Source organism: Manis javanica, chromosome 17, assembly GCF_040802235.1.
Source record: "Manis javanica isolate MJ-LG chromosome 17, MJ_LKY, whole genome shotgun sequence".
NCBI classification, from domain to species: Eukaryota; Metazoa; Chordata; class Mammalia; order Pholidota; family Manidae; genus Manis; species Manis javanica.
This window is the reverse complement of record NC_133172.1, coordinates 46228069-46255063: the sequence shown is the minus strand read 5'-3', so window position 1 is coordinate 46255063 and position 26995 is coordinate 46228069. Positions and strand designations below refer to the sequence as shown.

General features: G+C 45.9%; 1 long non-coding RNA gene and 1 other non-coding gene across 3 annotated transcripts in view; both read left to right on the top strand.

Moving 5' to 3' along the window:
- LOC118973706 (uncharacterized) overlaps positions 1–26995 on the top strand; it is a 517996-nt gene that overhangs the window by 291670 nt on the left and 199331 nt on the right. For both annotated transcript variants that reach the window (XR_012126596.1, XR_005063193.2), the window contains one exon: positions 1386–1525. This is a non-coding gene — a long non-coding RNA (uncharacterized lncRNA). The remainder of the gene's footprint in view (positions 1–1385; positions 1526–26995) is intronic.
- Positions 24412–24518, top strand: LOC118973725 (U6 spliceosomal RNA). Its single transcript, XR_005063248.1, has one exon. It is a non-coding gene; the product is annotated as a U6 spliceosomal RNA (small nuclear RNA).

Here is a 26995-nt window from a genome sequence, read left to right as displayed (position 1 = left end):
AATTGGGACACACCTGGGATTTTAGCTTAGTGAAAAAAAAAAACCAAGGGATTTCAGCTTAGTTAAAAATACTGGTTCTTCCAACAAATTCTCTGGAATTCTTACCCTGTCTCCAAATAACTTGTCAGATTGTCAAAAGAATCCTCTCATGTCATCTTTAGGTCTAATATCCTTTGGTGGTGATTCTTTATCTTTAGAGCAAAAAGCCAAGCTTTAGCGTGGAATTTCAGATCCTTACCAACCTGGCCTCATGTCCCCCAATTCAGGACTCCCATCAACCCCCCTTGGCTGTTTCGTAGGAGTTGATGTCTCACTTGACGCCCCCTGCTCCCCGTCTTTGCTGACTCTACCAGAGGCATTTTTGCCCCCAGTTCTCTGCATGTACAACTCAGAGTCCCCTCATCCTTCCGTGCACCTGACCCTATACTGCATGTGCTCCACAGCGCCCCCAGCAACTGAAGTCAGGAAGCTTGTCTTGCATCCTTGGACCACCAGGGAGTAACACAATGGCCATGTGAGCAAATGATATTCTTACCTCCAGCCCTGGAAGTGTTGGTCCCCCAGTAGGTGTGTACACTGGGGAGTTATACCTTCCCCCAGGGCACTGAAAGAGTATCCCAGACTTCTGGCTTCTCTTAGGAGCCTGGCTCAAACAGGCAGGGGCTGGGCTGGTTGGAATTTAAAGGAATTTATCTTGAAGGATTGAGATGACAGACAATTCTTGTCCAATAATTCTAGCTGAGGAGGTGACTGTTGGCCTGTCTTTGCCAGATCTTCCAGGGGAAGAGTTTCATAAGCTCAGAGGGTCTGGGTACTTGGCTCATGTGACTGTGTAGGTAGAGGAAGACAGCCAAGGGACCCAAGGGACGCGAGTGTATCCAGTGAAATACTAATCGTGCTCCAACCTCGATTCCAGATCCTTCACTAAAAAGTTTTGGTAAATGAAGGCAGAACAGCCTAGCCATCTGTCTCCTCAGGAACAAAGCCTCATGCCAATCCTTGGTTTATTTTCATTTCACACCATTTGTTATCACACACCTGCTCTGTGCCAGACACTCCCTAGGGCTGCCCCTCTGTTACCTCCTTGCCGCCACATGACACACCAGGGAGTCCTGAGTCTACCCTGGACACTAGGCCCAGCCTGAGGACCTGAGAGCTGACTCTGTCCTCACCACGGAGAAAAGGAACGGTGCCCACTGAGGGCTGATGATGCCCAGGAAGAGGATGGGGTGGATGCTCAAGAGAGCAGACAGACAAGGATTCAGAGTCAAATGCCCACCGTACCTGCAAAGATCGAGCTTTTTCTATAATATCCTTCCTGTGGCTAGACCTGACCCTGGTCTGGATCCTTTTATGTATAACTCCTCCTTTTTCCACCCTTGCAGCCACTCTGAAGATGCCCATTTACAGAGCAAGAGGAATGGAAAGTTACAGTAACTTGCCCCAAATCCCATGGCTTAGCAAATGCTGGCCCTGGAATTCAACCCTGGATCTGCCTGCTCAGAGTTCAAGTCCAGCTGCCATGGTAAGAGGGGGGCCTGTGGGGGCTGGGAGAAACTTCATCCTTGGAGGCATTGTGGACCTTGGAGGAGCTCCTTAACCCCATCCAACCTGTCCTCAGATTCCAGAGGCAGATGGATCCCAGACCCCTGCTCACAGGATTATTGGGAGTTTTTTAGGGACTAATGCTCAGCCTGTGCAGAGCACACAATAGGACCTCAAGGAAGCTTACCTGCTGTAATTACTCTTTTCATTTTAACAAGTCTGTTCAACCACTCCCCTGGCCCTTGCTTGGATTCTGGGGTGTAGGAAGAGTAGGAACATCTTCCTCATGTCGTGAGGTGACACCTGTGATTGGCAGTTTTTCTTGGTTCCTCACGAGCATGGATCCAGCAAGAGTAGCAGCTCATTACCTACATGCAGAGCTGCCCAGCTGGCCACTGGCAGCTCCCAGGCCTCCCAGCTGGCTTAGGGCTGGCTGGCAACCATGGAGGCTAGTCTGTGGAGTGTGCTGGGCTTGTGCTTCCTGAAAGCCCCATCTCATGGAGAGGCGGGCAGGGTCCTCTGCCTAACTTCCCATGGGCTACTGAGTTGGGGAAGTTTCTACCACTGGATGGAATACAGCCTCTAATGTAAGTCTCTGGGCTTTCTTTGTCTCTAATAGCTAATGAATGTCACTCTGGGCACAGAAAGTGTCCTGCTTCCTCAACAGTTAGTACTTAGAAAAATGAGTTGCTAAGTTCACAATTGTCAAATGTGAACTGGGAAAACCCATACCAGGTTTGGTTAAAAAGACAGAACGCACCCGCCCCCCGCCACCACCAAAAAAAGACAGGACCCTGCTAGAGGGTCTGGTGCCCTGCAGGTGGACACATTTTCTCATCAGATTCCTTTACTTGGAGACAGGTCACTTGCTGCCGCCCCAGAGCCTTCCGCAGGGAGAGGGCAGACGGTGACCCAATCCACGCAGATACCAGCAATATGGACCCTTGTGGGTTGGGAGTCAGAACAAGCAGGATTCCTTCCGACCTAATTGTCTTCACTGATGTGTAGCTTTGGCAAATCTCTACATACTCATGTGTCTCGATTTCCTCATTTGTAAGTGGGGATGATAATGCCTCCATACGGGGCATTCACACATGCATAAGCACCAGATAAATGGTGTCTGGGCTGTAATTGTTACTCCCGAAAAATGCTTTAGTTATTTTTTTTATTGTGATAAAATATACACTCCATAAAACTGACCATTTTACCCATTTTTAGGTGGCATTTTTAAAGTTCAGTGACATTAAGTACATTCGTATCATTGTGCAGCCATCGCTACCATCCATCTCCAGAACTTTTTCATCTTCTCAAACTGTAACACTGTTCCTGTTCAACGTTAAATCCCCTCCCAGACCCCAACAACCACTCTTCTAATTTCTGCCCTATGTATTTCAGTCTTCTAGGGATCTTATGTAGGTGGAATCATACAGTATTTATTCTTTTGTGTCTGGATTACTTCACCTAGGTTAATGTCTGAAAGGCTCATCCACATTGTAGCAAGTGTCAGAACTTCCTGCCTTTTTTTTATAATTAAGGTATCATTGATATACAATCTTTAAGGGTTTCACATGAGCAACACTGTGGTTATTATATTCACCCATATTATCAATGTACCCCCCACGCACACCAGGGCAGTCACTGTCCATCAGTGTAGTAAGATGCTGTAGAGTCACTATTTCTCTGTGCTATACTGCCTTCCCCCTGACCCCTGTACATTATGTGTGTTAATCATAATGCCCCTTAATACCTCTCTCCTTCCCTCCCCACCCACCCTCACTACCTCCTTTCCTTTGGTAACCGCTAGTTCCTTCTTGGAGTCTGTGAGTCTGCTGCTGTTTTGTTCCTTCAGTTTTGCTTTGTTGTTTTACTCCACAAATGAGTGAAGTCATTTGGTACTTGTCTTTCTCCACCTGGCTAATTTCACTGAGCATAATACCCTCTAGCTCCATCCATGTTCTTGCAAATGGTAGGATTTGTTTTCTTCTTATGGCTGAATAATATTCCATTATGTTTATGAACCACCTCTTCTTTACCCACTCATCTATTGATGAAACTTAGGTTGCTTCCATATCTTGGCTATTGTAAATAGTGCTGCAATAAACTTGGGGGGTGCATCTGTCTTGTTGAACCTTGGATCTTGTATTATTTGGGTAAATTCCTAAAAGTGGATGAAATTCTTGGATCAAATGGTATTTCTATTTTTAGTTTTTTGAGGAACTTCCATATTGCTTTCCATAATAGTTGAACTAATTTACATTCCCACCACCAGTGTAGAAGGGTTCTCCTCTCTCCTCTTCCTCACCAGCATTTGTTGTTCCTTGTCTTTTGGATGTTGGCCATCCTAACTGGTGTGAGGTGATATCTCATTGTGGTTTTAATTTGCATTTCCCTGATAATTAGTGATGTGGAGTGTCTTTTCCTTTGCCTGTTGGCCATCTGAATTTCTTCTTTGGAGAAGTGTCTGTTCAGATCCTCTGCCCATTTTTTAACCAGGTTATTTGATTTTTAGGTGTTGAGGCATATGAGTTCTTTATATATTTTGGATGTTAACCCCTTATAAGATATGTCATTTACGAATATGTTCTCTCATACTGTAGGATGCCTTTTTGTTCTGCTGATGGTGTCCTTTGCTGTACAGAAGCTTTTTAGTTTGATGTAGTTCCATTCATTCACTTTTGCTTTTGTTTCCCATGCCCAAGGGGATGTGTTCAGGAAAAAATTGCTCATGTTTATGTTCAAGAGATTTGTGCCTATGTTTTCATCTAAGAGTTTTATGGTTTCATGACTTACATTCAGGTCTTTGATCTATTTCAAGTTTACTTTTGTGTATGGAGTTAGACAATAATCCATTTTCATTCTCTTACATGTAGCTGTGCAGTTTTGCCAACACCAGTTGTTGAAGATGCTATCATTTCCCCATTGTATATCCATGGCTTCTTTATTGTACATGAATTGACCATATATGCTTGGGTTTATATCTGGGCTCTCTATTCTGTTCCATTGATCTATGGGTCTGTTCTTGTTCCAGTACCAAATTGCCTTGATTACTGTGACTTTGTAGTAGAGCTTGAGGTTGGCAAGTGTAATCCACCCCCCACCCCCACTTTATTCTTCCTTCTCAGGATTGCTTTGGCTATTTGGGGTCTTTTGTGGTTCCATATGAATTTTAGAATGATTTTCTCTAGTTCATTGAAGAATGCTGTTATTTTGATAGGAACTGCATTGAATCTGTAGATTGCTTTAGGCAGTATGGCCATTTTGACAGTATTAATTCTCCCTATCCATGAGCATGGGATGTATTTCCATTTATTGGTATCTTCTTTAATTTCTCTCAAGAGTGTCTTGTAGTTTTCAGAGTATAGGTCTTTCACCTCTTTGGTTAGGATTATTTCTAGGTATTTTATTCTTTTTGATGCAATTGTGAATGGAATTGCTTTCCTGATTTCTCTTTCTGCTAGTTCATTATTAGTATATAGGAATGCCACAGATTTCTGTGTATTAATTTTGTATCCTGCAACTATGATGAATTCAGTTATTCTAGTAGTGTTGGGGTGGATTCTTAAGGTTTTTTATGTACAACATCATGTCATCTGCAAACAGTGACAGTTTGACTTCTTCCTTACCAATCTAGATGCCTTTTATTTCTTTGTGTTGTCTGAGTGCCATGACTAGGAACTCTTGTACTATGTTGAATTTGTTCTTCGTTTTCTAGTTTCATTAGTTGTGAGTTTAAACTGTTCATTTGGGATTGTTGTTCTTTCTTGAGGTAGGCCTATATTGCTATATACTTTCCTCTTAGAATTGCATTCACTGCATCCCACAGATTTTGGGGTATTGAGTTGTTGTTTTCATTTGTCTCCATATATTGCTTAATCTCTGTTTTTATTTGGTCATTGACCCATTGACTGTTTAGGAGCATGTTGTTAAGCCTGCATGTGTTTGTGGGTTTTTTTGTTTTCTTTGCATAATTTATTTCTAGTTTCATACCTTTGTGGTCTGAGAAGCTTGGAACAATTTCGATCATTTTGAATTTACTGATGCTCTTTTTGTGTCCTAGTATATGATCTGTTCTGGAAAACGTTCCATGTGCAATTTAGAAGAATGTCTATCCTACTGCTTTTGGGTGGAGTGTTCTGTTCTAACAGATGTCTTTTAGGTCCATCTGTTCTAATGTGTTGTTCTTTGCCTCTGTGTCCTTACTTATTTTTTGTCTGGTTGATCTGTCCTTTGGAGTGAGTGGTGTGTTGAAGTCTCCTAAAATGAATGTTTTGCATTCAATTTCCCCCATTAATTCTGTTCATATTTGTTTCACATAATTAGGTACTCCTATGTTGAATGCCTAGATATTTATGATGGTTATGCCCTCTTGTTGGACTTACTCCTTTATTATTATGTATGTCCTTCTGTGTCTCTTGTTGCTTTCCTTGTTTTGAAGTCAATTTTGTCTGATAAAAGTATTGCAACTCCTGCTTTTTTCTCCCTATTATTTGCATGAAATATCTTCTTCCATCCCTTCACTTTTAGTCTGTGTATGTCCTTGGGGTTGAAGTGAGGTTCTTGTAGGCAGCATATAGATGGGTCCTGTTTTTTTATCCATTCTGTCACTCTACGTCTTTTGATTGGTGCATTCAGTCCATTTACATTTAGGGTGATTGTCAATAGATATGTACTTCCTGCTATTTCAGGCTTTAGATTCATGGCTACCAAAGGTTCAAGGGTAACAGTCTATTTTAACTCACTTATTACACTATTTCAAACACAATCTAAATGTTCTTTTTTTTTTCTCCCTTCTTTTTCTTCTTCTTCCACTCTTTATATATTTGGTGTCATATTCTGTAATCTTTGTGTTTCCCTTGACTGACTTTGTGGGTGGTTGATTTAATTTTGCATTTGCTTAGTAATTAATTTATTTACTTCCTTTGCTGTGGTTTTGTTTTCTCTGGTGACAGTTATTTAGCCTTAGGAACACTTCCATCTATAGCAGTCCCTCCAAAATACACTGTAGAGATGGTTTGTGGGAGCTGAATTCCCTCAACTTTTCCTTATCTGGGAATTGTTTAAGCCCTGCTTCAAATTTAAATAATAATCTTTCTGAGTAAAGTATTCTTGGTTTGAGGCCCTTCTGTTTTATTGAATTAAATGTATCATGCACTCTCTTCTGGCCTGTATGATTTCTGCTGAGAAGTCTGATGATAGCCTGATGGATTTTCCTTTGTACCTGATCTATTTTCTTTCTCTGGCTGTATTTAATACTCTGTCTTTGTCCTTGATCTTTCCCACTTAAATTATTATATATCTTGGTGTTGTCTTCCTAGGACACCTGTGGAGTCCCCTGTTTTGGGAGATCTGTGCACTTCCATGGCCTGAGAGACTATTTCCTTCCCCAAATTGGGGAAGTTTTCAGCAATTATTTCCTCAAAGACATTTTCTATTCCTTTTTCTCTCTTCTTCTCCTCCTCCTCCTCCTCCTCCTTCATTATTATTATTATTATCCCTATAATGCAAATATTGTTCTATTTGGATTAGTCACACATATCTCTTAATATTCTTTTATTCCTAGAGATCCTTTTTTCTCTCTGTGCCTCAGCTTCTTTGTATTGCTGTTCTCTAATTTCTGTTTCATTTACCCTCTCCTCTACCTCATCTAATCTGTTCAAATCCCTCCATTATATGTTTCACTTCAGATACTGTATGTTTCAAAGTTTCTATCTCTTCCTTGAAGTCCTCTCTGAGGTCTTGATTATTTTCTGTCACTCCATGAACATGTTTGTGATTTTTATTTTTAAATATTTATCAAGAAGATTGGTGTTTTTGTTTCACTTAGCCCTTTTTCTGGTGTTTGAGGGATTTTGATTTGTACCATATTCTTTTGCTATTTCATATTCCTAATGATTAGTATGGCATAATAATTTTGTGTTAATGGTGCCCTCTAGTGCCCATAAGCTTTACTCTCTGGATCTGTCCCGCCCCTGGAGTGATGGTGGGGGTCACAGGCATGCAGCGCCAGTGCCTTATTGGAGGAAAGAGCTCTTTCTTTCTTGCTTCCCGGCTGCAGTGCCTGCCTCCACTGCCAGGGCCAGTGGGCTGAGCATGCAGGGAGGAGCCTCTATGCTGTGCCCTTATAGCTGCTGAAGGCAGAGCTGCCCATTGGCTGGCCTGGTATGATTGCGGAGGCAGCAGATTTGCGAATCAGTGCTGGCCTGGAGGAAGGAGCAGCAGGCTGCGTATCACAGTGGGGTGCCTTGGTGCTGTGCTGCCAGCCAGGGGGATGGAGTGCATGAAGCTCCTGAAAGTTCCCAACGTGCTGGGCTGAGTGTGCTGGGGCAATTTTGTTCAGCTTTCATTTCTGCTAGCAGCAAGCTCTGTGTAATCCTTGCCTCTTTAGCAGCCCTCTTGCTGTTGGCAACTCTTTCAATGTGCCTGCATTTCTTTTGTCCTGGAGTGGCCATTTGTGGGTAGCTGTTCTCCACAGGTGGCTGGAATCTCAGTCTCTCTGAGTAGTCTGCCTGTCTTTGCTTTCTCACCCCTCTGATCTCCAGAGCACCATGTATTGTGGGTTTGTGCTCCTGAAGCAGATCTCCAGGGCTGGGTATTAAGCGGTTCTGGGCTTCTACTCCCTGACTGCTCTGTTTCTCTTCCTCCTTCCAGTGAGCTGGCATGGGCAGGAGGGCTTGGGTCCCACCAGATCTTGGCTTTGCTTCTTTACTTTTTTCCATGAGGTCTTCTCTTTTCCTAGATGTAGGCCATCTGTTGCAGTCTTCTTTCTGGTCATTCTTTCAGGATTAGTTGCATTTGCTTTATTTTCATGTTATATGTGGTTTTGTGAGGAGGTTTCTGCCTCACTTCTCATGCTGCCATCTTGTTTCCAGAACTTCCTACCTTTTTAAGGGTGAGCAATATTCTGTTGTCTGTAGATACTTCATTTTGTTTATCCATTTATCTATCACTGGATGTCTGGGTTGTTTCCACCTTTGGCTAATATGAATAATACTGCTATAACATGGGTGTGCAAGTATCTGAGTCCCTGCTTTCAGTTCTTTTGAGTATATTATCAGATGTGTATAATTGTTGGATCACATGGTAATTTTATGTTTAATTTTTTGAGGCATTGCCATACTGTTTTACATAGTGGGTGCATCATTTTGTATTTATAAGCCACCAACTCACAAGGGTAGTAGTTTTGCCATATCCTTACCAACATTTGTTATTTTCTATTTTTGGCATCATCCTAATGGGTGTGAACAGTATCTCATTGTGGTTTTGATCTGCATTTTCCTAAGGATTATTGTTGGTAAGTGTTTGTTCATGCACTTATAGTCCATTTGTGTATCTTCTTTGGAAAAATGTCTATTCCAACGGCCTCAATCAGTTTCACAAACAAGAATGTGTGCACTCCGCATAGGAGTCACAGACTGGTAGATACTAGTTTTTTCCTGGTCCCCAAATGGCATTGCCTATTGAAAACTCTTCTTCATTGTTTGCACTGCTGCAGACCCTGACTAAAGTGCTGGGGACACTTCATCAGTACTGGGGGACCCATCCAGTTCTGGATGCTCAGAGGTGCACAGTCTGTCCTAGCTGGGGGGCACCCTTCTTCTGAGCTGTTGTCCTGCCAAATATTCCACCCTGTCCCTTTCCGCTTTGGCCCTTGTGTCAACTTGCCAGAGCTGCCACACACTTGGTGAGTGAAACAACAGAAATATGGTGTCTCACACTTCTGGAGGCTGGAAGTCCGAATCAAAATGTCAGCTGGGTTGGCTCCTTCTGAGGGCTGGGAGGGGAGGTTCTGCTCCAGGTCTCTCTCCTTGGTTTGTACATGGCTGTGTTCTCTGTTTCTTCACACTGTCTTCACTCTATACCAGTTGGTGTCCAAAATTGCAGTTTCTTATAAGGATATCAGTCATGTTGGATGAGGGCCCATCCTAATGACCTCACTTTAATACGGCCACCTCTGTGAAAATCCTCCATTCAGGTAAGGTCACACTCTGAGGTTCTAGGATTTAAGACTTCAACATATGTATTTTGAGAGGACACAGTTCAACCCATATCAGCCTCCAGGCCCAGCCTGAAAGAAGGGCATGGGTACAGGGTACTGCATTTTTCTCCCTGCCCCCAGTTCCCTGGAAGCAGAAGAAGCTCTAGTGATTGACATCTAAAAGCAAATTCCCGTGACAGCACTCTCACCAGGTGACCCTTGTCAATCTCTTTGTAGTGAAGTTTGTGGAAACCTCCTCTGCCTCTTTCCATCCCTCTTTCTTTCTTGCTCTGAGTCTGTTATTCACTGAAGATGAGGAAACTGTTGTAGAATAGAAGATTCTGGAGTTCGTAAGTCAGAGACAATGGAGGGAGTAAGAAAAGGCTAAATGATGAAATCCAAGGGGAAAAAACCCTGTATTACTTCCAGCAATTCTTTTGGTGGGTAGGAGCTCACCTTCCTTGAATTTACATTTGTGGACATAATTATCTGATAACACAGAATGAACCCAGAAACCCACTGGAGGTCATCTCCAGGCCTCAGAGCCTGTGGGAAAGTTAGACATCCCAGCGTAATTACAGCATGTTGAGTCCATTGGCTTTGCAGGCTGCACCTACCCCGAGCCTGCCTGGTCCGCTCATGTGTAGTCAGCTGGTGGGCAGACAGATGGTGGCTGCCGTGGTGTGTCTCCTGGCTTTATGCTGCAGAGCCCTACCTTCTGCACCCAGTGTTTTCTCTCCTCAATTGCAGAGAAGCCATGAGCATGTATCCCTGTGTCTCTCCCTGTCACAGCATTGAAATGCCCACCCAGATGTGGTGGATGTGATTCAGGTCCCAGCGCTTCCTTTTGTAAATGTGGGACTTGGAGCAGGATTCCTACCCTGCCCTTTCAGGTCTCCTCTTTTATGGAACAGCGGTAATGACCTGGTACCAGGCTAATTAAATTAAATCAGGAAGCCCAGGGCCAGGCACTCTGGAGCCTGCTGTGAATGCTGGTTCTCCAGGAGCCCCCAGGCAGCTCAGAATAGACTGCTGAGGAGACTGGCTGGAGGAAGCCCAGTCTCGTTCTGTCACCTGAGCACAGGTATACACACCTGCCCAGGTTGGCCCCTGTGCACAAGGTTCATTCTGTCACCTGAGCACAGGTGTATGAACACACCTGCCCATGACGGCTCCTGTGCACAAGGTGGTGATGTTCCTTTATAGTGCAGTCTCCATCCATCCAAAGATGCTCTGTGGCTCCCCAGTACAGCAGAGCTGCTCAGGGGGACTCTCGGAGAGAAAAACAGGGCAGGGGCCCTCTGGTAGCATGACCTTGGATTGCACACTCTTCTCCTTGGCAGATTCCTAATGTGTGTCGATGTCTCAACCTCTCTGAGGTCCCACTGCCACAAAGAAAGTGTGGATGAGCTTTTTGCAAAGACTTTTGACCTCCAGAGACTTTTTACTGGACCATGTGGCAGGGCACTGTTGTTCTGAGGATCTCCTGGCACAGTTTGGGGACATTGGGCTAAGTGTGCCGCTGGCCACAGTGTCCTTGCTGGGCAACAGGTGCCTTTTCATGCAAAGGCTGAGGCAACTCATCTGAGAAATGTTCAACAACTGCAGATTGTATAAAAACCCATTCTCCATACCCCTGGAGTTTCCCTTTTCATAAGTGGATGTAAATAGCATACACTGCATGAAAGTAGAATGCCTTCTGCATCAGACCATTTGCCTGGCTCTCCCCTTGCTTTCCCGCCATGTATTGGTGAAGCTCCCCCTCGTCTGGGCCGTGCTCACTGCCTCAGGCAGCTCCCTGGCTTTCCGAGTCCCCTCCTCCTGGCCCTCTCTGCCTCTAGGTTTTGGGGGTGCCTCTCCCCCTGGCTGGTTGCAGAAAGGGCATAGATATCAGGGCTCCTCAATTCCAAACTGTTCTTAGAGATAAATGTCCTCTGCCTATTCCTCTGCCCCCAGGATGCTGCTGTTTATCCTGTGGGGAACTGGATGCACCCCACATTGCTTGCTCCATCAGCCCAGCCTCCCCATTTATTGCTGGAACCTCACGGTGAGTGCAGTTGGTCAGCCTGTGCCCTTTGCTGCCCCTGTGCACCTGTGCCATCTTCTACCAGGCTTGCCTTTTCTCCCCAGTCTTAAATATTGCAATCTGAGTATATGTCCCTCCCAGACTAAAATGAGACACTTCTTCCTGAAGTCTTCTTTCCCTGTTTTCTTCTGCTGGCCTTCCCCACTGTCCTCATGGTCAAAATCTCTGTGATGATTTTTTCCTCTTCCCAGGTTGCAAACTTCTCTTAAGTAAGTGTTTATTGAGGACCCAACATGTCCCAGGAATTTATGTAAGTGTCTTGTCCTTGTCCTCTAACTACTTGGGATATCACTGTCCACATTTTATTAATGAAGACATTGGGTTTGGGGACACTAAGGGACTTGCCCATGAAATTTTGGAGATGTCAGGGCCTGAGTTTGAATGTTGATCTTAACTGAAAGCTTCCTACCATCAGTTCCTCTTTTTTAAAATAGAACTTTGCCAAAATTTATTTTGGTTTCCAAATTCTATTCCTAGGCAGTAAGGAAAATTCAACTCCATCACCCATTTAAATGTCATTATTAGTCTTACTGAAATTGTTGTAGATGCAGGAGTTAAGTAATGATGACCTATCTGGACTGAGAGAGATTTTGGCAAACTTCCTAGACTGTAATGTTATCCTTTTCATGCTGGGTTTTCATTATGTTAATTAATACCAACTGTAGGGAAAATCAAAGTTCCATGGCCAGGATCCTCACCTGATACCCATTGTGTGTGTGCCATGCGGTAATACTTAGCCTACTTCACAGGCACATGCTTGCATACCCACTGGCAATAAGCCATTACTGCCGGGGTTGCTATAAGAAGAGTTCCTTCCAGTGCCAAGCGCAGAGCCCTGTGCCAGGAAGTGAGAAGGGTGTCTAGAGAACAGAGCACAGGAGCACCAGGGGCACAGGCTGGAAGCCGAGGCAGAGACTGACATGGGTGGTCGGATGTGATTCTAGTGCGTGACCTGCCACCGTGAGAATAAAGCTTGCTATGAGCCCCTTTCTACCCACAACATTCAGTTGTCATTTTTTGGTCTAGCCAAATTCATAGTAAACTTGCATGGAGCTGAGAACCCCCTCTGGGTCAGACCAACTGCTCAGCTATGATTTTTCTGACTAGAGGAAATTTCCAATCACAGCCTAGAGCTGCAATGTGTCTTTGTTGGGAGGAGGGTACCAACAACACTAATGTGACCTTTCAGGAAACCAGGGTTTGCAGAGCCACCCCTCAGCACACCAGTGATGTGCTGAGACATCACAGATCAGAGCCCCAGTTCTCAGGCCACACTAATCCTGGTGGGACTTAAACAAACTCAAGTTCCACTTCAGACCTGGGGCAGCAGGCTCTCTGCAGGGGGCTGGGGCATATGTGTTTGCACAAGGCTCTGCAGGCTTGGAAGGCAGCTGAAGTTAGGAATCAGCGGACGCGGATGGGGAGGACCCAGGTATGGCCACCTTGTCCTTCATAAGCTCAGCCAGGGGTCCTGGATGGGCCCAGAGAGCCAGGGCAAACTAAGGTAGGGACTTCCCAGGGAGGAGGGAGGGCTCAGGAGAGTGACTTCTTATCTCTTATGGCACTTTAGAAATTCTGAATTTCTAGGACTGTGACAGCATTGCCCCATTCTCTGTCCACTATGGAGAAGAGACTTAAAAAGAATAAGGGCTACCTTTGCAAATAAGTTTAAGCATCCACTAATTCACCAGGCCCTGGTACAAGGTCTGCAAATCCATGATCAGGCGACAGATTGCTCTGTACGGTGTTGAATCTGATCATAAGTCTGGCAAACACAAACCACTCAATGTTCACAGGGGTGGGAGAAGGGACAACAAATTCTTCAGTTTCAGAACGCCTGGGGGGCCCTTGTCCCTCCCACTGCGCTGGGGCTTTTCATTAAATTATCTCATTAGTCAATGGCCCCCCTAATCCCGCTTCCTCTTCCCTAGCCCTCCGTTGGCCAGGCCTTCATGTTTGTTATCTCTGCGTCACTTGCAAAAGAACTTGTGCCTTGTGCTCTTGCAGTCCCAGTTCTATGACTTGTAAGATGTGTGTCCTTGGACCACGTACTTAACCTTTCTGAATCCCAGTTTCTTTTTATGTAAAATATTTTTATAGTGATCCCCAGGTCACAGGGCTTTGGTAAGGATGATTTGAGTTAATGCAAGGGTGGGCAAACATTTTTCCATAAAAGACTGGATAGGACATATCTGAGGCTGTGTGGACCACACAACGTTTAGTCTCAATTATTCAACTCTGCTGTGCACTGCTAACACAGCCGTAGGTATACATAAATAAATGGGTGTGACTGTTTCAATAAAACTTTTGTTACATGAGTAGGTTGGGGAGTGTGGAGTCAGCCCTCAGGCTGTCGTTCGCTAACTCCTGGATTAATGCACAGGAAGGAAGCACTTAGGACACAGCCTGGCACAAGGTAAACCTGTGAATATGCATGAACAGTGATACTCATTACTATTATTTTTACTCCTAATCCTATGTGGGCAGAACTGAGCACAGTGTCTGGGTCCCAGCAAGAAAGGTGTGCAGGAGGGTAGTAGAAATCCAGGAGACCCTAATGGATGATGTGAAGACCATCACACAACCATCCCATGACATTGTAGAGAGGTCTGATGTTCTCACATTACTGGAATGGTAGAAGGGGTGTCAGCCAGTGTGAAGCAGGGTAAATTGTGTGTGTGTGTGTGTGTGTGTGTGTGTGTGTGTGTGTGGTGGGGAGAACATGAGAGGAGCATACAAATATTTTTTGCCAGATGGATCTGTGTCCAGGCATAGTGAAATCCCCCTCCATTTGTCAGCTATGGTTTTTACCTGTAACTGGCAGGGAAACCAGCACCATGGGCAGGGCCCTCCTTGGAAGCCATGCCCTGAGAGGGTTACTGTCTCCTTGGTTTGCGCACCGCTGGGATCCTCCCCACAAACTCTCAGGCGCTGGTGGGGATGGTGCCGAATACCTCTGTGCCTGGCTCATGGCTCGGCTCTGCCCCCTGGATGCCTCTGCTCCAAGTGTTAGAACTTTCTCTGGGGCCTTTTCCCGTGGCGTTCAGACCACTGTCTGCCTCTCTCTGCCAGAACCTTGGGCTGGGCCCTTCCATGAAGAGGAGCTTAGGAAGCCCCACAAGATGCCTTACAGGCCCATGTTGGTAGGAGAGAATTGAGAAGCAGCTGCCCCAGGTACTGGTGAAGGGGCTACACTCAGGCTCTGAACAGAGGGCCCTAGAGGAAGAAAAATAGAGGCCTTTCCTGATGGCCACAGATGCTCCTCCGTACAGATAAAGCCTTGGGAAAGAACATTATCATCCAACAGTGAAGCTGGAAAATTGCCCAGATATCAGTTCCTGGATGAGTAACCACAGATTTTGAGAGGGTGATGGAGCCAGCTTCTTAAAGATTCAAAAGCGCTTGGCTTATTTTCAACCAGGGTCTCAACTGCTTCACCTCACGGCTGAGGATGCTGAGGGTCGGGCCAAGGTGTGCCTGGCTTCCCTGGGGCAGGCAGTGAACGTACTAGGTCAGAACTGGAAGCCCCCCGTCTGGAGCTGTGCTGTGAGGGCGGCTTCTCCCTGCTTTTGAGTCCCACCGTCACATTGCTCTGTGTGATGCATCAGCTTCTCACAGCTGCAGCTGCAGCCCTTGGACTGGGCCTTGGCACGTGGGAGCTCCTGGGAAACACCTGCTGCATGAAGAACAATGATAAAGGCGATTCTTCTGAGCCATTCTGGCAGGAGGATAACAGGGCCCATCGCCCGAGGAGAAGGTTAGACGCCCCCTGTGGCTACTATGAACAGGGCTGCAGACTGGCCAAAAGAGGAAGGGACCCGATGGTTGTACATAACTCCTCAAAGCTGTTTAAGGAACCGTCTCAGGCAGCTTCCCCCTGCAGCAGATTGTGTTTGCACGTGGTTGATCTGGGGGATGGTCAGGCTGGGGAAGTGAGACAGCGCAGGGAGGAAGACGACACAGTGTGCTTGGAGCAGGGAGCTCTGGGGCCCTTGGAGCTGTCCTATCGCAGGGTGAGGAGCGGACGCCCCCGCTACCCCCAGCTCGCACCCAACGCAGCTGGAGAGCTTCCCCCAGTGGTGTCAACCCCTCAGACCCCTGGCCTGCCCTGAGCAGAGCTGCACTCCTGCAACTGAGGACGAGCTGAGAGGGGGTGCGGGTGGGCGCTGACAGAGATAACTGCTGTTCTCCTCCTCCTCCTCTTTATAAGTTAGGAAACTGAGGCTCAAAGCAGTTAAGGCACTTCCTAATAAGCAGTCAAGAGGGAATGGATTTTTGCTGGCAAGTGGCCAAGCTGGGACTCAGGTCCCTCTGTGTCGACTGCAGAGCCCTGCTCTCTCCGCAGTCCCTGTCGGGGGCCCACCACTTTCCCGGGTAGAGCATGGGGCGGGAGGGTCCCTGCAGAGAGCCCTCTGTTTCTCTAGGCTATCACCGCCCTGGTATATTCCATTACAGTGTATTCTTCGTTCTTCTGTTCAGAGCATTCACTTTGCCTCATTATTATTTCATTGGGCTGAGCTTTGGTGAAACGCAGCCTGTAATTTGTTTACTTAACATTCCTGATCTGCACTTGCTGATAGAGTATAACTGATTAATTAATTAATTGTAGCCTGCCATGGATCATGCTGGATCATGACAGTGTTTCAGACCCTGACGGGAGCTCAGGCAGAGGCGGGTGGCAATGCAGATGGGTCGCAGCACTCTGGCCTGAGCGCGAGGCAGGCGTGAGGTCAGGCTGGCCTCCCCCAGCCCTGCCCTGCCAAGTTCCAGGCCTGGCTGAGGCAAGAAGCAGGCCAGCAGCCTAAGCCCCTGCCGTCCAAGATCTAGAATCCACCATGTTTCTCTATACAACACTTTTGGTTTTATTTTTAGGGCATAGGATTGGCTTTTGATGTCATTGTCTTTCTGCCAAATTGGTCCAGAGGTTCCAGAGAAATGGTTCCAAACATGGGGCATGTCTGAAATGGTCCTAGTTCTTGTCTGCAGTGGGCTTGGCTAGGACAGGTGGGAGCTCCAGGGAGCCCCATCTATTCATCTCAGCAGCCAGGCCTGCCAAATCGAGTGCCCCATAGATAAAAACCAGGCACATCCCACCTGTTGGCGATCAAGGCCTTTCTCTTATTCTACAGTCATGTGTTAGCACTAGACCCATGCCCTCAGGATTCAGGTTTTACCCACGAGCTTGTCCACCATTGGCTTCTTGTATCACTATGACAGCGACAATTTTCATTCATCCCTAAATTTACAGATAGTTTTTGAAAAGCCTAATATATGCCAGTCTCTGTTCTAGGCACTGGGACACAGATGTGACTCCTGCCTTCCTTCCATCTGGCACTGCTTTGTTGTGACTCCCTCTACAACCTTTGTACATGGCCTGGTTAGCTCTGTTGGATTTTTTCTCTCATGTTTGTTTAAAGTGCCTCCCATGTGTTAGATACATTACCTCCTTTTATTTCCCCCATAAGTGTGCAAGAGGAATTATGATTTAACTTCATGGGGCAGGGAGGTTCCAGGAGGTGACATGACATCTGCAAGCCCAGGAGGTGTCCAGGTCAGGACCTGAACTCAGGAGCTGCTCTTGAAGGGCCCAGCCTACCCGACAAGGCTGACTGAGTTCCAGCTACCCCTCGTCTGTCCTGGGGCTGGTGACGGGGCCATGAACCAGGGTGCTGGCTGGCCATTTCTCCTTGGTTTGGGAGGAATGGAAGCTCATGCTGAGAAACTGTATTTGTCGATCCTGTAATTACCTTTTCCCTGGAAAGGAGGATAATGTCTAATGAGACACATTTTTCCAGGGCCTGGGTTCCTCCTGGGACCTGGCCCCAGCTGCCAAGCATGTCCTTCTGGTTAGGATGTACCAGGCTGGTTTCAGATGCCAGCCCAGCCCTGCAGGGACTCTGGCTTCCCACAGTGGCCTGGTTTGCTGTGGATGCAGTGCCCCTAACTCTATAATACATACTTGTTGAAGAATGCATCAAAATGAATGAATAAACTATATTCGAAGTTTGGTATAAGGTCTTGCCACCTGTGCACGTCACTTCACTTCCTGGAATCTGAGATTTGTCAGCTGTAAAATGGAATGTGTAATGCACAGGGTTGTTATGAAGATTAAGTGGAATAATGCGGAAATTTCCAGCTCAGTTCTTGGTGTAGACTGGGTGCTTCCCAAATCAGCTCCCCAAATCAGGCTCAGACAGGGATGGACAAAGTCATTCAGATTAGCTTTGTGCTTACCAGTCATGAGCATCGTTCCCTCTTTATTTAACTCTCCTGGAAAAACGGAGAGGCAGCCACCTATAGATGCTCCCACCACCCCAGAACTCCAGAAACGCGTGCCTCATTTATTTTCGGTCTCCTCATCCACAAGGTGGGGTTCCAGGTCTTTCATCTAGAGAGCTCCACGGGGACATGGAAGCCTCACTCAAGCCTCGCAAGACTCTGGAAGGGAATAGGGATTTGTTTCCAGTGTGCTGGGCAGAAGGAGGGCAACAATTAGGAGGGATTCATTGTAATTACCTGTTTATCTCTGAAATTTGACTTAGGAGTGTTTCTGTTCAAACAATAGCGTTTAGCACTGATCAGCTGGGCATAAAAGCTCCATCTGCTCCTTGGGTTTCCGTGGACAGGACCTAGGGGGAGGGGCATTGCCCTGTCAGCCTCACAGATGGGTTGTGCTTGGTTGTTACCTGGAGCGTTTGACCTTCCAGAAATGTCAGTGATGACTTAAGGACCAATATGTCTGCTGCTTTGTGACTAAAGAGTAGGGAGGCATTTCTTGCAAAGCATTCCTGGACTTGAAAAGGGATAAAGTAGGTCCTAAGAAAATGTTAAGGATTTTTCTGTCACTGAAGTATTGGACTAACGGTCCCTGATTTGCTTTGAGGCTGCTGTGCTAAAGTGAGATACTGAAGGAAAAATATTTGTTGACTAGGAGCAAGTCAAGGTATCCAGTTATTTTTAAAGCAGCAAAGATTTAGGGACAGTCAGTGGCGGGAGCAGAAGCAGTGGTGGGGAATTGAAGGAACCCAAGGTCAGGTGAGGGGGACCCATCATGGACATAACAGACACCAGGCATGGATGTCAGGCATGGGATGGATGACCTGGACCAAGTAGGGACAAGCAGCCAAAGTGGGCCACTTGGTGGGTGGTGGGAGCATGAATTCTGACAAAGGTATAAGCATATAAAGTCAAGACGAGGTTGTCCTGGCATGAAAGCCATTTCATCAAGGGCCCAAAGAATAGTCTGGCCATTGTGACTGGTGGGTGAACAGTCAGACTCAGGGGTAGGCTGGGCAGAGGCCCCAGATTAAGGCCTCAGTGTCCTACTTTAAAACCCTCAATGTCATGTCTGATTAAAGAGTTTGAAAATGCATATGAAGAGACTGACCCTGGCTCACTAAATGCAATTCCCCTCTCCCTCTTCTTCCTAATTTCTTGAAAGTCACTTCCACATGGCCACTGGCCACAGGATGTAGGATGAGGAAAGCCCTGTGACCTACTGGTGATCACTGGGTGTGACTGGACAGTGTTATCCTCACCCTTCCCCCAGAACACTGCCTGGGAGTCTGCATCAGACGGTGACAGCATGAGACTGAGCACAGCTGCTTCCCCACCCAGCCCGGACAGATGAAGGAGCCAAATAGGTCTCGTCTTCCTGTCATCCTTAAACTGAGATCTGACATCCTGCCATGGACTTTGGTACATGCTGCAGCTGCTCCTACTGCAAAAATGTTCCTATAAATGATGAGGAATCTTTGTAGAAACCTACCATGGTAGGCAGAATAAGCATCCCCAAAGAGGTCCACGTCCTAATCCTTAGAAACTATAAATATACTACCTCACTTGGCAAAAAGGAATCAAAGTTGCAGATGGAATTTAGCTTGCTAGTCAGCTTCCTAGTAATAGGGAGGTTAGTTTGGATTATCTAGGTGGGCCCGATGTGATCACAAGGGTGCTGAGAAGTGGAAGGCAGAACAGAGATGGCAGGGTCCCAGCACGAGAAGGACCTGGCCCAGCATTGCTGGCTTCAAAGAGGCAGGGAGCCACGAGCCAAGGAATGTGGGTGGCCTCCAAAGCTGAAAAAGGCAGAGATCAATTTCCTCTAGAGCCTCCAGAAAGGAACACTGCCCTGCTGACATCTGGATCTTAGCCCGGTGCTAGCTAATCTGGAGAACTGTAGATGATAAATTTGTGTTGTTTGAAGCTACCGTATTTGTGATAATGTGTTTCCAGCAGCAATAGAAAGTTACACCTACCTTACCTCCGCCTCTAATTCTCCTTCTTGAATTCCAACAGGCCCTGCCGTTCATGTCTTCACTCAGACATCCATTCACTTGTGCCTAGGTGGATTCCTAGACTTTAAGCTCCTAATTTGTAAATAGGAGTTAATAGTAGAAAATGTTTCTTAGGGTCTCTGAGGACTAAGTAAACCAAGGGCTTAGCACAAGGGCATAGTGCAAGCACTGAAAAACGTCAGCTCTCTCTAGTCTTACTAGTTTTCCTGCTGCTCAGTCAGGTAACTTACCTTGGGCAGCAGGCTAAGCTCAGGCCACGGTTCCTGCATGGGAGACAGGGTCGAGCAACGGTTGAAGGGGGCTTTGGGCTCAGTGACTTCTGCCCACAGGTATCTCATTGACCACCTGTACCTGCTAGACAGGCTAGGAGATTTGGTCTTTCAGTAGGTTTGAATGAAATCAAGGTTCTGTTATTGGGGAGAAAGGGAGCTTGGATCTTAGTAGGAAATTACCCAGTGAGTCAAGGCTTTGGGAACAAAGGAGGAGAGTTAGAAAAGGCAATAATCATTTGGGAGAACCACGTGGACATTTCGTACGTGTTCTTCCACTGAACCACACAACCTTCCTGCACAGTCATCCGTCTCATCCCCATTCCAGCTGGAAGAAACAGAGACCCAAGATCACACCACTAACAGGAAGAAGAGGCAGATGGAGCCACTGGACACTGAATTCCACGTCCACACCCTGTCCATCTTCCGTTGTCTCATTTTCACTGTGGCGGTGCCGCAGACGAGCCCAGCAGACTGAAAGCCCTGCTTCTCCCTGTTCCTCCCTCTCTGGCGTGACTGTACCATGGGGTGTTTCACCCAGCAGGACCCAAGGCTAGTTTTCTCCGGCCTTTCCAGCCCCTCCCCTTCAGGCTGCGGGATAGCGCTGCCTTCAGCCTCCACACCGTCCTGCTCCTGGGGCGAGCGTGGCCGACAGGAAGCACCGGATGAAGAGCTAACACAAACACAGCAGTCACTGCTGGAGCAGACCTTCCAGAAAAAAAAAAAAGGGCTTTTCCAACTCCAGCTCTTGAGAATCCACATGTCCTGTTCCCCTCTCCTTTGTGGCTTCTCTGGGATGCAGGGGGCTGGGATGCAGGGGACTAGTAGGCAGGGGGCTGCCCGCAGCACTGCCTATTATGCACCTGTTCCCTCTTACCAGAGCACTTCTTGCATCATTGATGCCCACTGAGCTTTTTCTGTTCACACTTCAGGACTGCTTTTTGCTTCCTGGGGGCCCACTGGACAGCCGACCCCATCTTGTGTGAGCAAACTGTCCTGGAAAAACCGTTCAGGTGGCTGAGACCCAGGCAGATGGCCTGAGTCAAGCCTGTCATCATTTACCCTGACTGAAGTGGAGGCACATTAATAATAATGGACTCACAAATAAAAGGGGGTCTTTAGCTATCACCGGGAAACAATTAGCCAAATAAAAACTGTTCAGTGATGAGGCTCAACATCTGAGGCAAAGTCTCTTTGAAATAGTTGTGTTTACAGATGCCCAAGGGTGACCGAGGACAGAGAAAAGCCACTGTGTCTCTAGGACCACGTAAGGAGGCGCGAGCAGGAGCTCCATGGTGCCGTTTCCTGACCCCCTGCAGGAAGGCCATTTGGGCCTGAGCTTAGTAGCCTGTGACTTTGCAATGGTAAGAAGCTCCCATCCAAAAGCAGGTTTCCCTGGCATGGACTTAGAAATGTTACTCATCACGAGGCTGGCATCCTGAATTGACATCTCTAATCAGCCTCCGTTTGCAACCACAGGAGGGCCAGGATGGTGGGATGAGGGGGTGTGTCGTGTGCACTGCAGGCATGCACAGCTCCTCCCTGGCCCTGAGCCTCCAGCGCTGGCTTCGTCAGCATCTCCTCCCTGAGGACAGTTAGGTGATAGGTCTGTAGCTTTTCCCAGCTTTTTCTCTGCATGTTTATTTTTCATGCAGCTGAAATAGAATCTGAAAGAAGAGAATGGGCAACATAATGTTGACTTGGTAGAGTACTTACTGCTAGTGAGGCATTGTGTGAAGGGCTTTATAATCATGCTCTGATCATTTCATTAAGGCAGTACCATTCTATCAAATTTACAGAAAAGAAAAACTAATGCTTGTAGAGATTATCCTGCCCAAGTACAGCCAAAGAGTAAGTCTAGAGCCAGGATTCAATCCAGATCAGTTTGACAATGAAGGAAGTCCATGTCATTTTCAGCATATAAATGAGAAGCCTCCAATAATCCACATTTTTACCCTTTTCATCTTAGAAAATAGATGTTTCTTATTATGCCCTGGAGGCAGTACAAAATCCTACTGTGCTTTACAAACCCTTGGATAAATATTAAAGCACATTTGATTAAAACTTTGCTCGAAAAACCTGTTGCCATGTTCCAACATTGAAAACTGGAATTCCATGTACTAGTATCTGGTACCTTCCAGTTAAATAAGAACTCTGAGCTCACCAGAACATTAGGTCCTGAACATTCCAGATCCATGAGTTTTCTCCTTAATGAATGTAAGGAATCCAAGTTGGAGAAGAACTCATAGACTGTTTTAAGAATTGCTTGGGAGAAATCCCCCAGGGTAGGAGTTATTTCACCCAATTTATAGGTAAGGAACCTGAGGTTCCAGAAATTTAAATGCCAGGTAGCCAGTGAGTGGTGGAGCTAAGCCTCAAGTGTAGGCATTTCATACCCTGGCAGAAGGTGGGGTTTTGTAAGAGGCTACAGTGCTCAGTGGGAAGTGCAGACCACTCTTGAGGGAAGCTGCCTTGGTGGGCAGGGTGGCCAGTGGGATGGTCTGGCTCTGCCTATGGCCTCTGACCCCTGCTTCTTCAAGAGAAGGAGGCTGTTACTTGCATCACTTAGAACAGAATTTTGCTTATTAAAAAAAATTGTGTTATTTTCCTCAAACTTTATAAGTAAGGCAAAGAGGATTGAGTGAGTGTTAATAAAATAAACCCCCCAGAAATAAATGAACATTTCATATCGCACTTTATTTCGGTTTCATGAGCTGCAAAATAGCACTTCAAGTGATTAGTGTTTTCTTCATTAACCATAACTAAACCCAAGTAAAACCTTGCTCTTCTCTCTCATGTGTCTTTTTGGAAGACTAAGGGTAGTTTAGTATTGAAAGTAACCCTTTGAAACCTGCTGTAGGCAGCTCAAGGTCCTGGGAAGAGTATGGGCTTTGGAGTCAGGTAGACCTGGGCTCAGATCTTACTGTGTGGCTCTGAAACAGGAGCTTTAATTTCACAGTATAATATGGGGATGTTCATGTGAGCCCCCCAGAATCCTGCTAGGCTGTTACCTTGGTGGCCCTCAATAAACCATGTATCCGGGAGTTCATGGGCTGTGAATCTGGGCTGTGTTTATGGCTTGTTTTAACCAATAGAATGTGGTGGAACTTCCAAGAATTCTAAAGTGGGAACTGCTTGTCTTTCTAAAGCAGTGATTCTCAGTGGGAGTTAATTTTGCCCCCCACCCCCACCTAAGGACATTTGGCAGCATCTAGAGATGTTTTCCAACTGGGAGAGTGCTACTGGCATCTAGTGAGTGGAGGTCAGGGATGTTGCTGGGCATTCTGCCGTGCATTGGACAGGTGGCTGCCATCCCTTCCCAGCAAAGAATTATGCAGCTCAAAGTGCCAATAGTTCAGAGGCTGAGAAACCCTGCTCAGACTGGGAACTCAGACTGGGAACAGTCCTGAAGACTCCATGGAAGAAAACCAGTTACCTTGCTGTGAAGACATGTGGAGAGCTACCCGGAGATGAGGAGGCTGTATGGAAAAGAAGAGACCCCAAAACTCCCTGGAGAGAGCAAGGGAAGCCCAGCCACCCCATCATCCCAGCTAAGCTCAGCCCACAGCTGCCAGTGAGCCAGTCATCAGCAAAACCAGCAGAAACCCTGCCCAGTGGAGCCCAACCCAGTTTGCAGAATCTTGAGGAAAATGTAAGTGTTTTTGTGTATTTGTTATGTATCACTAGGTAACTAAAATTTTAGCATGCATGAGAGAGACTACAGTGTCTCAACCATGGTGGGGTTCCTTCGGCAGGGGCTGCCGTAGTGCAGCACCCAGCTTCCTTTTGGACTAAGGCTGTCATTGCCCCAGCGGCAGGTGGGACTGCTGGCCGACAGCTCATGGCTGGGTGCCTCTCTGGGATGTGCCTTCTGCTGAAGAGAGTTGCCTTACCTAAGCTCACAATCCTTTTCCTGGGGCAGCCCGCATCAGGTGACCAGTACACATGCAGGAAGAAAGTCCTGGCACCCTTGTCTTAAAGCAGGATGACAATGAAGCATCATCCCAGCTCCAGGCCCCCCTGGGTCACAGCTGAGCCTGTAACTGTTACACCCCCTCTTCTGCCAGCGCCGGCACCTTGCACCTGCTCTAGGTCTTCATCTTGAGGAAACTGCCCCCAAGAATCTCCTATATGCAAATCTCAGTCTCAGAATCTGTTTCCCAGGGAATCTGACTGGGAACACCTCTCTTCCTCCTCGTCTTCCTCCCATCAAGAAGTCTTTGCCTTAAGACCTCCAGGACAGTGCTTGCTTCAGCAGCACAAATACTAAAATCGGAACGATGCAGAGAAGATTAGCATGGCTCCTATGCAAGGATGACACACAAATTCATGAAGCGTTCCATGTTTTTTAAATAATAAAATAGACCTGTAGGACACAGGGAAGTTTGGCCAAAAGCACTGTCCTGGGTGCTGAACGAAGCCACAGACCCTGCTGCATCCCAAGCTCTTGGGGTCTGTGGGGTCTCAAGTTGCCTTGACAATAAAGAAGAAGCAAAAAGCCTTGCCCCAGACCCAAAGAGAGATTCAAAAGTTTAACTGTAACTCTGGGAAACATATAAATAGCAAAGAAACACAGGGAAACATATTAATCTTCACCAGAAATGCAAGAAGTGCAAATTAAATCCACCTTGAGATACCATTTTACACTGACTAAATTAGCAGAACAAAGTAAAAATAAATTCAAATACACACTACTGGTGACATTATGGTGGATATTGGGTCCTCTTAATTTGCCCACTTAAAATATAAATTTTTAAACGCCAGTAGAAAGCAATATGGCAATGCACGGCAGAAACTGTAAATATGCCTTTGCCCTCTGGCCCATTAACAAGAATGAATCTGAACAAATGTGTTTAACAAAAGATTTGGGATTTAAATTCTGACCTCTTATATTTCACCAGGCTGAAAAGCATATGTGCAGGTAAATAAATGTGTGGTGGATAACGAGAACCGAGAACATGGAGTTGGAATATTGGGAGGTATGTATTGTATAAGAAAAAAGACAAATATTGGACATCTTGCAATGTTTCTCAAAACTTGGTCTTCTGACTACCAACATCCAAATTGCCTGGGACATTATTAAAAGGTACAGTTCTGAGCCTGACCCCAAATCTCTAGGAGCAGAGTTTTATGAGTTGGGCCTGGGAACCTGCATTTTAAGTCAATTCTCCAGGTGTTCTTGTGTCTCCCAAGTGTGACTGTTCTATGTTGAGACCATTGACCATTCCTTTATGCCTTTCTAAAGCTTAGAATTAGGAAGGACATTACCTTTTTCAGATTTGCTGTATTTATCTTGTTATTATGTTTTTGTAATTTTTTAGAAGGAAAAAAAATCATTTCTGAGTGCTCCAGAGAAAGCTCATTTTAATTATGGGTGTCTTAATAAACCCCCATTAAGGTGCAGGCTTACCCTAATCTACACAGGTAGGTTAAGTATGAAGAGAGAAAAGTCTTGTTCTAAGGAGAGGGCATTCTTATTATTTATTAATCTTCCTGGTAATAGAGATTTATGATGTATTTAAGAATCTTCCATTATTAACCATTCCCAAGCCTCTGTGGGTTCTGCATTAAGCACATTTCTGGCTCCTGGCTTGGCAGGGTGGGATGACTAGGATATAGTTGGAGCTCTGTCACTGGGCTTAGGAAGAGTTGTTCTGAAGGCCAAAGCAGAGGCATTAAACCCCAAGGCCTAAAATTACCGTGTCCTTAATCTGGAGAGAGGAATGGAGCATGTGAGACCTGCGCAATTCAGAGAGAAATTGGAAAGACAGGCAGAAATATTACATTTTGACCATGTCACCCCCTCCTTGCCTTGTGGAGTCATTAGCACAACTAAAATAGCTGTCATAAAACTACATGTATTTCTGCTCAAGACCTTATCTCAACAACTACTTAACCATATGCTCACTTAGCAGCCTTTTTTGTCTTTTAGAAATTTTTTCTGGCTGTATCAGAAACATCTTCAACTCTGTATCAGAAATATACTGGTCAGGGAGATTTTTCAAAAGTGAGCCCTCAAGGCCAGCTATATTCACCTCATTTCCAGCTCAGTTATTGATTAGATGGCATGCAAGAGGATTAGAATACAGGTATGTATGCATGTGCACACACACACACACAAACACATCACAAGCATACATCCCATGTAAGAGCCTCAAAAGGGCAAATAATGAATACAGTGCAGAAATATTACAAGGTTGTGCAAGGCAAGTATTGATGCTAAAGAAGTCAAATGAGAGAGGCAGAAACTTCCCTTTTGTCTTTGTCATGTCTGAAGAGGATGACACAAAAATCTGTCCTTGGTCTCATGTGAGCTGGGACCAGGTCACTGGGGAACCAAACCAAATGGGCTGTGAGTTCAAATGAAGTTGTGCAAACCTTGGAGTTCTAAGGAGTCTGAAAGGTGTTGCTTTTCTTAAAAGAAAGAGTTGTAAAAGGGCATTCTCATTGAGTGATTCCTAAGATCGAGATCTCCCACATGGATTAAGGATAAGAATGGTTGGAAAAGAGTAGTCAACCCAACCTAGGGCTTTATTTTCTTTAAATTTTGCCCTATTTATATTACCATCTGAGCTGTGTCTCAACTTCTGCTAGTTAAGATAAGTATGATTAAATGTCATAAACAACATCCCCATTTGTATGACACTATATGTTTGACTGAAACAACTAGGATTGTTTTCTGAATTGGTGGTACAATGTGTATCTTGTCATTTAGACCATGGTTCTCATGAGCAAGACCTTGCTACTCATGTGGAAAATCAAGACTAGAATGACATTACCATGTTCCAGTAGAGCTGAACAATTCAGGTCACTTAGCTCAGTGTAC